Here is an 11,537-nt window from a genome sequence, read left to right on the forward strand (position 1 = left end):
TGGAAAATCCATGGATGGAGGAGCCTGGTAGGCTGCAGTCCATGGGGTCGCTAAGAGTTGAACACGACAGAGTGACTTCACTTTCACTTTTCACCTTCATGCATCGGAGAAGGAAATGGCAGCCCACTCCAGTATTCTTGCCTGGAGACCCCCATGGACAGAGGAGCCTGGCAGGCTACAATACATAAGATGGCAAAGAGTCAGACATGACTGAGCGACTAACATTAGGGAGATAAACTAGGAAAAAAGGAGAATAGAGGTCCATTTCCTCCCTGATTACTGTTGCTCTAAGGTAAAATGCTCAGAACATAAGAAGATGTCAAGAAAAGTCTAATGTGAACATGGGGAGGATTTGAGAAGACCTAATAATTAAAATTCACTTTTCACTTTCATGCATTGGAGAAGGAAATGGCAACCCACTCCAGTGTTCTTGCCTGGAGAATCCCAGGGACGGGGGAGCCTGGTGGGCTGCCGTCTATGGGGTCGCACAGAGTTGGACATGACTGAAGTGACTTAGCAGCAGCAGCAACAACCCTATAAGGTGGGTACCATTATATGTTTTTTACAGTAAAGTAACCAATGTTAACAGAAAGTTAGTGATATACATAGTCAATGCATAGTCAATGGTAGGTCTCTGGTTCCAGAGTGTCTGCTCTTCACCACCATGTTAACTGCCTCACTAACCCTCTCTGGAGGTACTTAAGCAGTAGAGGGATGACTGTCCATCAAGATGTGATTATCCATCAAGGAGTGACCAGGAACCTACAGAAAAGATGCCTGATTCCTTCAGTTTAACTATTCTGTCACATGAAGCCTTGCATTCTGTCTTCTGTATATTTCCCCCTTGTCTTTGAGGATCTCAACTGTATCTTTGACCTCTTGTGTTAATAGAGTACCTCTTAGATATTGTCCAGGATCGCTGTTGAACAAAAATACTCTGACTACTAAGGAGACATAAGAATGTGTGTGTGTGTGTGTGTGCTCATGCAAGCAAATATATGCAAGTACACACGTGTGTGTATTTTGCAAAAAGAAACACAGGAAAAATAAAAACTAGTGAAACTGGTTACTTACAATGAGGGATAGATAGAAAGGAGCCAAAGAGGTGTAGGAGGGAGTAACGTTTCTCTGAGTATAGCATTTTACCTAGTTTTCATTTTGAAAGTGTGCTAATGTTTATTTTTAACTAAAACAACAGGGATGGGAGTTGGGGAAAATTGAATACAAACAGAAACAAATAACTAGGTTTCAAATGAGTAATGTAATCACACAGAAGAGAAATAAAGAACTAATGCAATTAATTTTTGAGGCAATATTTTATTTTATTTTATTTTCGTTTTTATTTTAATTTTTATTTTTACTCTATTTTACTTTACAATACTGTATTGGTTTTGCCATACATTGACATGAATCCACCACGGGTGTACATGAGTTCCCAAACATGAACCCCCCTCCCACCTCACATCCTCAGTCTAAAGACAAAGAGGTGGACAAACAAATCTAAAACTCTCAGTATGTTTTTTGCTGGTAGAAGTAAGGATGTAGCAATTCTGAAATTATTTTGTGTATATTGTAGAACTGAGAAAAAACATAAATATTTTGATTTGGATGAAGGATTCAGTATTATCACTATGTGATACCATATTTTCAGTGAGTGTTTAGTGTTTACATTATTTTGATTACAAGACTGTCCTTCACTGCAACCCAAATTATATAATAAAACTTAATTTCCTTTCTTGTACAATTTTCTTGTTTTCCCAGTATTAATTATCTTTTTCTTTTTTAACTGGGTTTTTATATCATTATCACAGCTTCTTCAAAAACTCCTCTGAATTGTATTTTCCATATAATTAAATCATTATGTACCTCATTGTTTGTTTCTGCTAACATTTTTAATGCTGATGAGTTTTATGTCATTTTCCCAATTTTCCTTTTTCTTTTCTCCTTTTGGTCCTCTGCTGCTAGATTTAATGCTTTATGTACATTATATAGATGAATCTTCTCTGCAGTGTAGTTATTATCCCGACTCTGTAATGATGAGGAAATGAAGGTTCAGAGAGGTGAAGCAACTAACTTAAGGTCACACAGCTAGTATAGGCCAGAGATGAGTTTACTTTTTCAAAAAAATTATAGTAAACACATGCACACACAAAGAACTCTACCCTCTTAACAGTTTTAGTGTACAGGTCCAGTTCTATTAACCACATCCACGTCGTACGGCACATCTATGCAACTTTTTCATCTTGTATGACTGAAGCACTATGTTCACTGAGAGCGACTCCTCTCATTTCCCCCCACCTCCAGTTTCTGGCAACCATCATTCTCCTTTCTGCTTCTATGGAGTATGACTACTTTAAATACCTCTTAAAAAATGGAATCATGCAGTATTGTCCTTCTGTGACTGGCTTATTTCAATTAGCATAATGTCCTCAATTTTCACTTATGTTATAGCATGTGACACGGTTTCCTTTTCTTTTAAGACTGAAAAATAATCCTTTCTATGTAGTTTATGCCATTTTTATTCATCCAGTTATTTGTCTATGGACATTTAGTTTGCTTCTACTTCCTGGTTTTTGTGAATCATAGTCCTTTTTAATAGCAAGTTCTTTTTGGTTTAGGGGTGCATTCTCTCCAAAGCTATTAAGATTTTTTATTTTGTTTTTAATTTTCCTATCTCTTTCTGTCGAATTTGGTTTTTGCTATTTTACTTATTTTGATTTCTATTTTTTACATTACAAACATTTCTCCAGTGTCTTGAGTACACCGGTTTTTTATTTGTTTGTTTGTTTTTGGCCACAGGACTGGGGATCTTAGTTCCCCAACCAGGCACTGAACGCAAGTCCTCAGCAGTACCACTAGGGAATTCTCTGAGTATGCATGCGTGCTCCGTCCCTTCAGTCATGTCCGAATGTTTGCAACCCTTTGGACTGTAGTCCATCAGGTTGCTCCATACATGGGATTTTCCAGGCAAGAATACTGGAGTGAGTTGCCATGTTCTCCTCTAGGGGATCTTACCGACCCAGGGATAGAAACTGAGTCTCTTATGTCTCCTGCATCGCAGGCCAATTCTTTACCCACTGAATCATCTGGAAGCCCTCTCTGGGTATACTGTTCACTAAACCCTACAACGTTGATGGAAGCTCTGTGTGTGTATGGGGGGAGGGGCTTGTCCATGTAAGTGTAGACTTTAGTGGGGGATCTGTAGGACAGTAAAGTGATTCAGGGAGGACTTGGTATTCTTCTTCCATCCTCTTCCTTCCATCACCCCAAACACCATCTGTGCCATCTGCACACCTGGTGCCAGCCTCCTGGAAGTGGGGACAGAGGAAGAGTGTGGGGAGTCCCGTGGTCTGGATGCAGATGTTCGCCGTCACTTTCCCCCACTCTCTGCTGCGCTGCAGCCCTGCTCTGTCCTGCTCTCTAACAGTATGTCTCCTGCCCTCTTGGGTGGAGATGGGTGGCTCTCCTCTTAGCTGCTCCAGTTGGCAAGGGACTTGAAATCTCATTTCTCTTCAAGCAGAATTTCAGTCACACCTCTTGTTTTTCACCGCCACTGCCTAACATAGAAGGCAAGCAGTAATTCTTCATCCGGTTGAAAGAAGCTTAATTTACATAGTTGGTGCTGCCCAAAAAGCCAGGAAATAAATGGCCCCTTAAGACCTCAGTCATCATCCTCCCATTCTGTGTTAAAGATAATCTTGATGAAAGAAGTTTTTCAAGATTGAAGCAGAAATCGCAAACTCCCGTTCATACAGTACCTTGTTTACAATATGTACAGTCTTTTCTGACTCAAAGAAGTGGTTGTTTTACTTAGAAATCATTGCTCTTCAAAGCCTGGCAATTCTCATTAGTTACCAGGTGAGTGACTGTTAATAAGAAACATCTCCTGACTGAACTAGGAAAAGCAATGGAAAAAAATGTGTAGTGGGTTTTTCTCCCCCCACCTTGCAAACCAAATAGCTCCGGCGCCACACATATTGAAAGAAAATTGACATGGATTATCTAAGATGTATTTTTTTCCATGCATACAAATAGAAGTGGGCATGCAGAGGCGAGACCTTTGAGATCCAGAAAAGAACTGTGCTAAGGAGAGCACTTCCCTCTTACAGAGATGTAATGGCGGCATCGCTTCCTGCTTCCAGGGAAGACTGTGGAAGCAGCCTGCACAGTTTCCTAGGGCTGCTATAACAAATCATCACTAGCTTGGTACTTTAAAATATCAGGCTTGTTTTGTCATAGTTCGGGAGGCCAGAAATCCAAAACCAAGATGTCGTCAGGGTTGGCTTCTTCTGGAGGTTCTGAAACTCTATTCCCTGCCTCTCTCCTAACGCCTGGCGGTGGCTGGCTATCCTTGGCATTCACTGGCTTATGGCTGTATAGTTCCCATTTCTGTCTCCACCCTCACATAGCCATCTTCCCATCATGTGTGTCTCTGTCTCCAGATCTCCCTCTTTTTATGAGGACACCAGTCACTGACTTTGTTGTTTAGTCAGTAAGTCATGTCTGACTCTTTTGCAACCCCATGGCGCCTCTGTCCATGGGATCTCCAGGCAAGCATACTGGAGTGGCTTGCCATTTCCTTCTCCAGGGTATCTTCCCAGCCCAGGAATTGAACCCTCATCTCCTGCATTGCAGGCAGATTCTTTACCACTGAGCCACCAGGGAAGCCTCGTTGCCAGTATGATTTCATCTTAATTTTATTATATCTTCAAAAACTCCCTTTCCAAATAGAATTACGTTCTACAGTTCCAGGCTGACATAAATCTTCTGGGGACAATATTTCATCCAGCATAAAGCTTGCAATCTTTATCTTCCGGCCATCTAGTTTTAGTATAGTTTTGGGGACTATGTTTGTAATCAAATACTTTCAGACAATTTATATAGGAAAAGACACAGGAAACTCCCAGAAAAGGTGCCCGAATAATGAGGCAAACAGACTTGCAGGTGGGGCTCCCACCCATGGGCCGGGGTTCTTAACCTGGGCTGCACGTTGGAATCCCTGCAGGTTTTTACTCCTTTTGCCTGACATCAGTTTGTTTTAAAGCATCCCAGGCGTTTCCGATGTGCACCCAGATGCAGCCTCTGCTCCAGGCACTCTTCCTCAAACACTTGTTGATGAGGCTGCCTTATCTGAGCTCCACCATCCTTTGTTGAAGCAGGTCCAGCACGCGTGTGCTCTTGCTGACTGCTGGGAATTTAGTACCCATGCATGTGGCTTTCATTTCTGCTCCTTCATTAGCTTGGAAAGAGAGCAGCTTCACTGGTAGTGAAAATTCAACAGTCAATAAGGAAAAAGAACATTTGTGGGGGATGTGAATAGGAGGGAGGTTAGCATTTAATTTTATTTTTCAGAAATAATGTTTTACTTATCGAAATAAGTATTAATAACATGTCCTCATAGAAATGTAAGAACTCCCAAAAACACAGTGAAGAAAATCACTTATAATTCTGTCCTTCTGGGAAGACAGTGATGTTGTGAATGTTCCTCTAATGATTTTTTTCTGTGAATCTATAGATTTAAAATATGTATTTTACAAACATGGGATTATGTGGTTTTGGACATTAAGTTGTTCATTTAGCAAAAGCCATTAAATATATATCAATAAATGCATTCAATAAATATTCCCCATTAAGTAGTCTTCAGATTTCAAATAGCTACTAAGAGGATTCTGTGCCCAATCCCCAATTTCAGTGTGTTGATGTAGCAAGGAGTGTGAGTTGCCTGTGGCCAAGTGGGTTCTGTGAAAGGAAGCCAAGCTGTACTGCTTTTCTGGATCCCTGCCCAGGGGATGACCAGCAGCAAGAACCTGTGGGCTGGACCTGGAGTGGGGCAAGGTCCAGTGGAAGAACATCTCCATGTGGGGTAACTGTTGAGAGGAGGCATCCCATAGACTCTTGAAGAACTCACCACGTGCTCAACAAGACAGCGAGCATCTGGATGCCCAATACCCAGAGGACAAAGACCACACCAAATACTAAGACTTTTGCTCCTTTTCTCTCTTTGCACAGCTCGCTACCTGCTGCCCTGGAGGACCTGGAAGCAGCAGAGTGTTGAGAGAGTTAATTCTTAGGTAGATTGATAAGAAGTCCAGGGTCCCCAAGGAGGAGAAAGGGGTATGGGCTCTCCAGGGGGAGAAAAGGACAAGCATTTTTTTTCTACATTGCTTTGTCTTAGTCACAAACTCTGAGTTGTTATGACAACAACCTTTAATACTAACATTCTTTAAGCCCAGAGCTAATGATTACACAACAAAACCACTCATCTTGCTCAAGGGTATGTTTTTCCTTAAGCTCTGTGCAGTTCAGTTCAGTTCAGTTCAGTAGCTCAGTCGTGTCCGACTCTTTGCGACCCCATGAATCGCAGCACGCCAGGCCTCCCTGTCCATCACCATCTCCTGGAGTTCAATCAAACTCACATCCATCGAGTCGGTGATACCATCCAGCCATCTCATCCTCGGTCGTCCCCTTCTCCTCTTGCCCCCAATCCCTCCCAGCATCAGGGTCTTTTCCAATGAGTCAGCTCTTCACATGAGGTGGCCAAAGTACTGGAGTTTCAGCTTCAGCATCATTTCTTCCAAAGAACACCCAGGACTGATCTTCTTTAGAATGGACTTGTTGGATCTCCTTGCAGTCCAAGGGACTCTCAAGAGTCTTCTCCAAAACCACAGTTCAAAAGCATCAATTCTTTGGCACTCAGCTTTCTTCACAGTCCAACTCTCACATCCATACATGACCACTGGAAAACCATAGCCTTGACTAGATGGACCGTTGCTGGCAAAGTAATGTCTCTGCCTTTCAATATGCCATCTAGGTTGGACATAACTCTTCTTCCAAGGAGTGAGCATCTTTTAATTTCATGGTTGCAGTCACCATCTGCAGTGATTTTGGAGCCCAGAAAAATAAAGTCTGACACTGTTTCCACTGTTTCCCCATCTATTTCCCATGAAGTGATGGGGCCAGATGCCATGATCTTCGTTTTCTGCATGTTGAGCTTTAAGCCAACTTTTTCACTCTCCTCTTTCACTTTCATCAAGAGGCTTTTGAGTTCCTCTTCACTTTCTGCCATAAGGGTGGTGTCATCTGCATATCTGAGGTTATTGATATTTCTCCTGGCAATCTTGATTCCAACTGTGCTTCTTCCAGCCCAGCGTTTCTCATGATGTACTCTGCAAAGAAGTTAAATAAGCAGGGTGACAATATACAGCCTTGACGTACTCCTTTTCCTATTTGGAACCAGTCTGTTGTTCCATGTCCAGTTCTAACTGTTGCTTCCTGACCCGCATATAGGTTTCTTCAGAGGCAGGTCAGGTGCTCTGGTATTCCCATCTCTTGAAGAATTTTCCACAGTTTATTGTGATCCACATAATCAAAGGCTTTGGCATAGTCAATAAAGCAGAAATAGATGTTTTTCTGAAACTCTCTTGCTTTTTCGATGATCCAGCGGATGTTGGCAATTTGATCTCTGGTTCCTCTGCCTTTTCTAAAACCAGCTTGAACCTCTGGAAGTTCACAGTTCACGTATTGCTGAAGCCTGGCGTGGAGAATTTTGAGCATTACTTTACTAGTGTGTGAGATGAATGTAATGGTGTGGTAGTTTGAGCATTCTTTAGCGTTGCCTTTCTTTGGGATTGGAATGAAAACTGACCTTTTCCAGTCCTGTGGCCACTGCTGTTTTCCAAATTTGCTGGCATATTGAGTGCAGCACTTTCACAGCATCCTCTTTCAGGATTTGATATAGCTCAACTGGAATTCCATCACCTCCACTAGCTTTGTTCATAGTGATGCTTTCTAAGGCCCACTTGACTTCACATTCCAGGATGTCTGGCTCTATGTGAGTGATCATATCATTGTGATTATCTTGGTCGTGAAGACCTTTTTTGTACAGTTCTTCCATGTATTCTTGCCGCCTCTTCTTAATATCTTCTGCTTCTGTTAGGTCCCTACCATTTCTGTCCTTTATCAAGCCCATCTTTGCATGAAATGTTCCCATGGTATCTCTCATTTTCTTGAAGAGATCTCTAGTCTTTCCATTCTGTTGTTTTCCTCTGTTTCTTTGCACTGATTGCTTTCTTATCTCTTCTTGGTATTCTTTGGAACTCTGCATTCAGATGCTTATATCTTTCCTTTTCTCTTTTGCCCTTCACTTCGATACTTTTCACACCTATTTGTAAGCCCTCCTCAGACAGCCATTTTGCTTTTTTGCATTTCTTTTCCATGGGGATGGTCTTGATCCCTGTCTCCTGTACAATGTCATGAACCTCTGTCCATAGTTCATCAGGCACTCTATCAGATCTAGTCCCTTAAATCTATTTCTCACTTCCGCTTTATAATCATAAGGGATTTGATTTAGGTTATACCTGAATGGTCTAGTGGTTTTCTTCACTTTCTTCAATTAAATCTGAATTTGACAATAAGAAGCTCATGATCTGAGCCACAGTCAGCTCCCGGTCTTGTTTTTGCTGCCTGTCTAGAGCTTCTCCATTTTGCCTGCAAAGAATATAATCACTCTGATTTCGGTGTTGACCATCTAGTGATGTCCATGTGTAGAGTTTTCTCTTGTGTTGTTGGAAGAGGATGTTTGCTATGACCAGTGTGTTCTCTTGGCAAAGCTCTATTAGTCTTTGCCCTGCTTCATTCTGTATTCCAAGGCCAAATTTGCCTGTTACTCCAGGTGTCTCTTGACTTCCTACTATTGCATTCCAGTCCCCTATAATGAAAAGGACATCTGTTTTGGCTGTTAGTTCTAAAAGGTCTTGTAGTTCTTCATAGAACCGTTCAACTTCAGCTACTTCAGCATTACTGGTTGTAATTATAAAACATCTTATCTTGCTCAAGGACATGTTTCTCCTTCTTAACAGGAACCTTCTGACTAATCTTGATTATCTTATGTGGAAGTGGGTCTGGTAAGACCTTTCTGTAGTTCTAATCTTATTAATTTAAGATGTATGTTATGGGAGTGGGTCTGGTAAAAGTATATAGTGAAGTTGCTCAATTGTGTCCAACTCTTTGCAACCCCATGGACTGAAACCCACCAGGGTCCTCCATCCATGGGATTCTCCAGGCAAGAGTACTGGAGTGGGTTACCATTTCCTTCTCCAGGAAATCTTCCCAACCCAGGAATTGAGCCCCAATCTCCCTCATTGTAGGCAGATGCTTTACCATCTGAGCCACCAGGGTCTTGATAAGACTATCGAGGGGGGCACTCTCCTTCCCCCTTCTGATGTCTACTTCATAAGCTGTCTGTGTCCCTTTTTACACTTTAATAAAACTCTGCTACACAAAAGCTCTTGAGTGATCCAGACTGGTGCCTGGTGCCAAAGGTAACTCTTCTTCTTCGGAGATCATGAATCCAACATCGTTCACCGTAAGCTGTCAGTGTGAGGGAGGAGGAAGCGTGAAAGAGCAGCACAAGCCCTCTCCCCAAGTGGGTCCCCAAGTCTTGGAGGAGAGAGGACATTGAATTAGACAGTCAGTACAATAGCTTGTTTGTGTGAATTAATAATAACTTTTAAAATAAGCAGATCCAGCAGATCCCTCTCTAAAAATTTATCTAAGAGAGTAATCAAACATATAGAAAGATATGTGTGTATCAAACGTATAGAAAGATTTATGTAGTAAGAGAAATGCCATACATAAAAAATATTTCCCCATATCCTTTAACATGAGTTTTAAAAATTTATTTATTTTAATTGGAGGATAATTACCATATTGTGATGGTTTTTGCCATACATCAGTATGAATCGGCCATGGGTATACATGCGTCACCCCCATCCTGAACACCCTCCCACCTCCCTCCCCACCCTACCCCTCTAGGTTGTCCAGAGCACTGGCTTTGGGTGCTCTGCTTGCTTCATGCTGGAACTCACACTGGTTGTCTGTTTTACATATGGTAATATATTTGTTTCAATGCTGTTCTCTCAAATCATCCCACTCTTGCCTTCTTCCACAGAGCCCAAAAGTCTGTTCTTTACATCTATGTCTCCTTTGCTGCCCTGCATTAACATAAGTTTTTACGTTAAAAATCATCTATTTTTTAATAACAATTAACAGAATTCTGATGGTCTAATTTGTATGTACAGTTGCAATATACCACAGTGCTAATAAGAAACAGAGTTGCTCAGAATCAAGAATAAATGTTTTAGAAAGCTGGCCATTACAGAATTAAGGACACGGTGTTCCAGCTGGGTGCTGGGACTCTGAAGGGGAAGAAGGTACAGCACCTGCTCCTGAACAGTTCTGAACCTTGTGGCGAGAAAGGGAATAAAACACATTTCTGCAAGGACTGTGAGATATGCATCCTACTGGGACTCAAAGGAAGAGTGACTAAATAAGCTAGGAAGCAGGTGCTTGTGGAATTGTTTTTCCACTAAAGAAGAAATTACTTACTTGTTAACATTTGCCCGACTGTTCAGAAGAGTGCCATAGGAGTTTTATCATCAGCCTACTGCTCATGAAGTAACTGCTTCTCACATGACTGTAGGAGCACAAGGCATTTGCAAGTCAAGGGGTGGAAAATCTGATTGGAATGAATAGAAACACTTAACAAACAGAAGTGATCTCTCTACAGTTTCTTCAGAATAGGCAATAAAAATGCAGAAAGGCCCTTGGCATGTGAAGACAGTTGGGCTGTGTGTTTTGCACATGGAGTACTGTGTATACATTATACTATTGACCTGCACATAGGAGCACAAAGGAAGGCCCATACCCCGTAGGTCTAACTCTGTAGGAGTCATAAATCAAGCTCATTAACTGCCTTCCCATTTTGACAAATATTCTTCATGACGGCTTGGAAGGACCAACTTCACATTTAGGATCTCAGTGCAGTGTCTGAATGTGGTTGGACAGCAAGGCCTGTGTATGGCACACCCCGTCCTGCTGTGCCACCGATGTCTCCATCTCCACACAAGCAGCACCTCAGTCAACAGCTACTCTGGGCCACCCATCAGGCCCCTGGGAGACAAGTGCCAGCAAAGCAGATGGCTGCGGGACAGTGGCCTGGGGCAGAGGCCCGCTCAGGGCCCAGCAGGAGCTCGGGGACTCGGGTAGTATTTCAGTCTGCTCAGGCTGTGCTAACAGAATACCATGGACTAAATGGCTAGGTCAACAGACATTTATTTCTCATACTTCTGGAGGCTGTGAAGGCCAAAATCCAGGTGCCAGCTGATTCAGTGTCTGGTGAGGACCTTCTTCCTGGTTTGCAGAAGGCCACGTTCTTGCTGTCTCCTCACGCAGTAAAGAGAGAGTTTTTCCCCCTCGTGTCTCTTGTAAGGGCACTAATCCCATCATGAGATCTCTCTCTCTCTCATGACCAATTAATTAACTCTCAAGAGCCTCACCTCCTAATACTGTCACATTGGGGATTAGGGTTTTATCATATAAATTTGGGGGAGGGCACAAATATTCAGCCTATAGCAAGGAGGGTATACTGAGTCCTGAATATCCAGTGCCTGGCACAGAAGGGGAGGGCCTACGACTGTGAGCAGGTTCCTCCCGCTGACCCATTGGATTCCTGGCCCACGGGGAGGAGCACTGTGGGG

Source organism: Ovis canadensis, chromosome 8, assembly GCF_042477335.2.
Source record: "Ovis canadensis isolate MfBH-ARS-UI-01 breed Bighorn chromosome 8, ARS-UI_OviCan_v2, whole genome shotgun sequence".
NCBI classification, from domain to species: domain Eukaryota; kingdom Metazoa; phylum Chordata; class Mammalia; order Artiodactyla; family Bovidae; genus Ovis; species Ovis canadensis.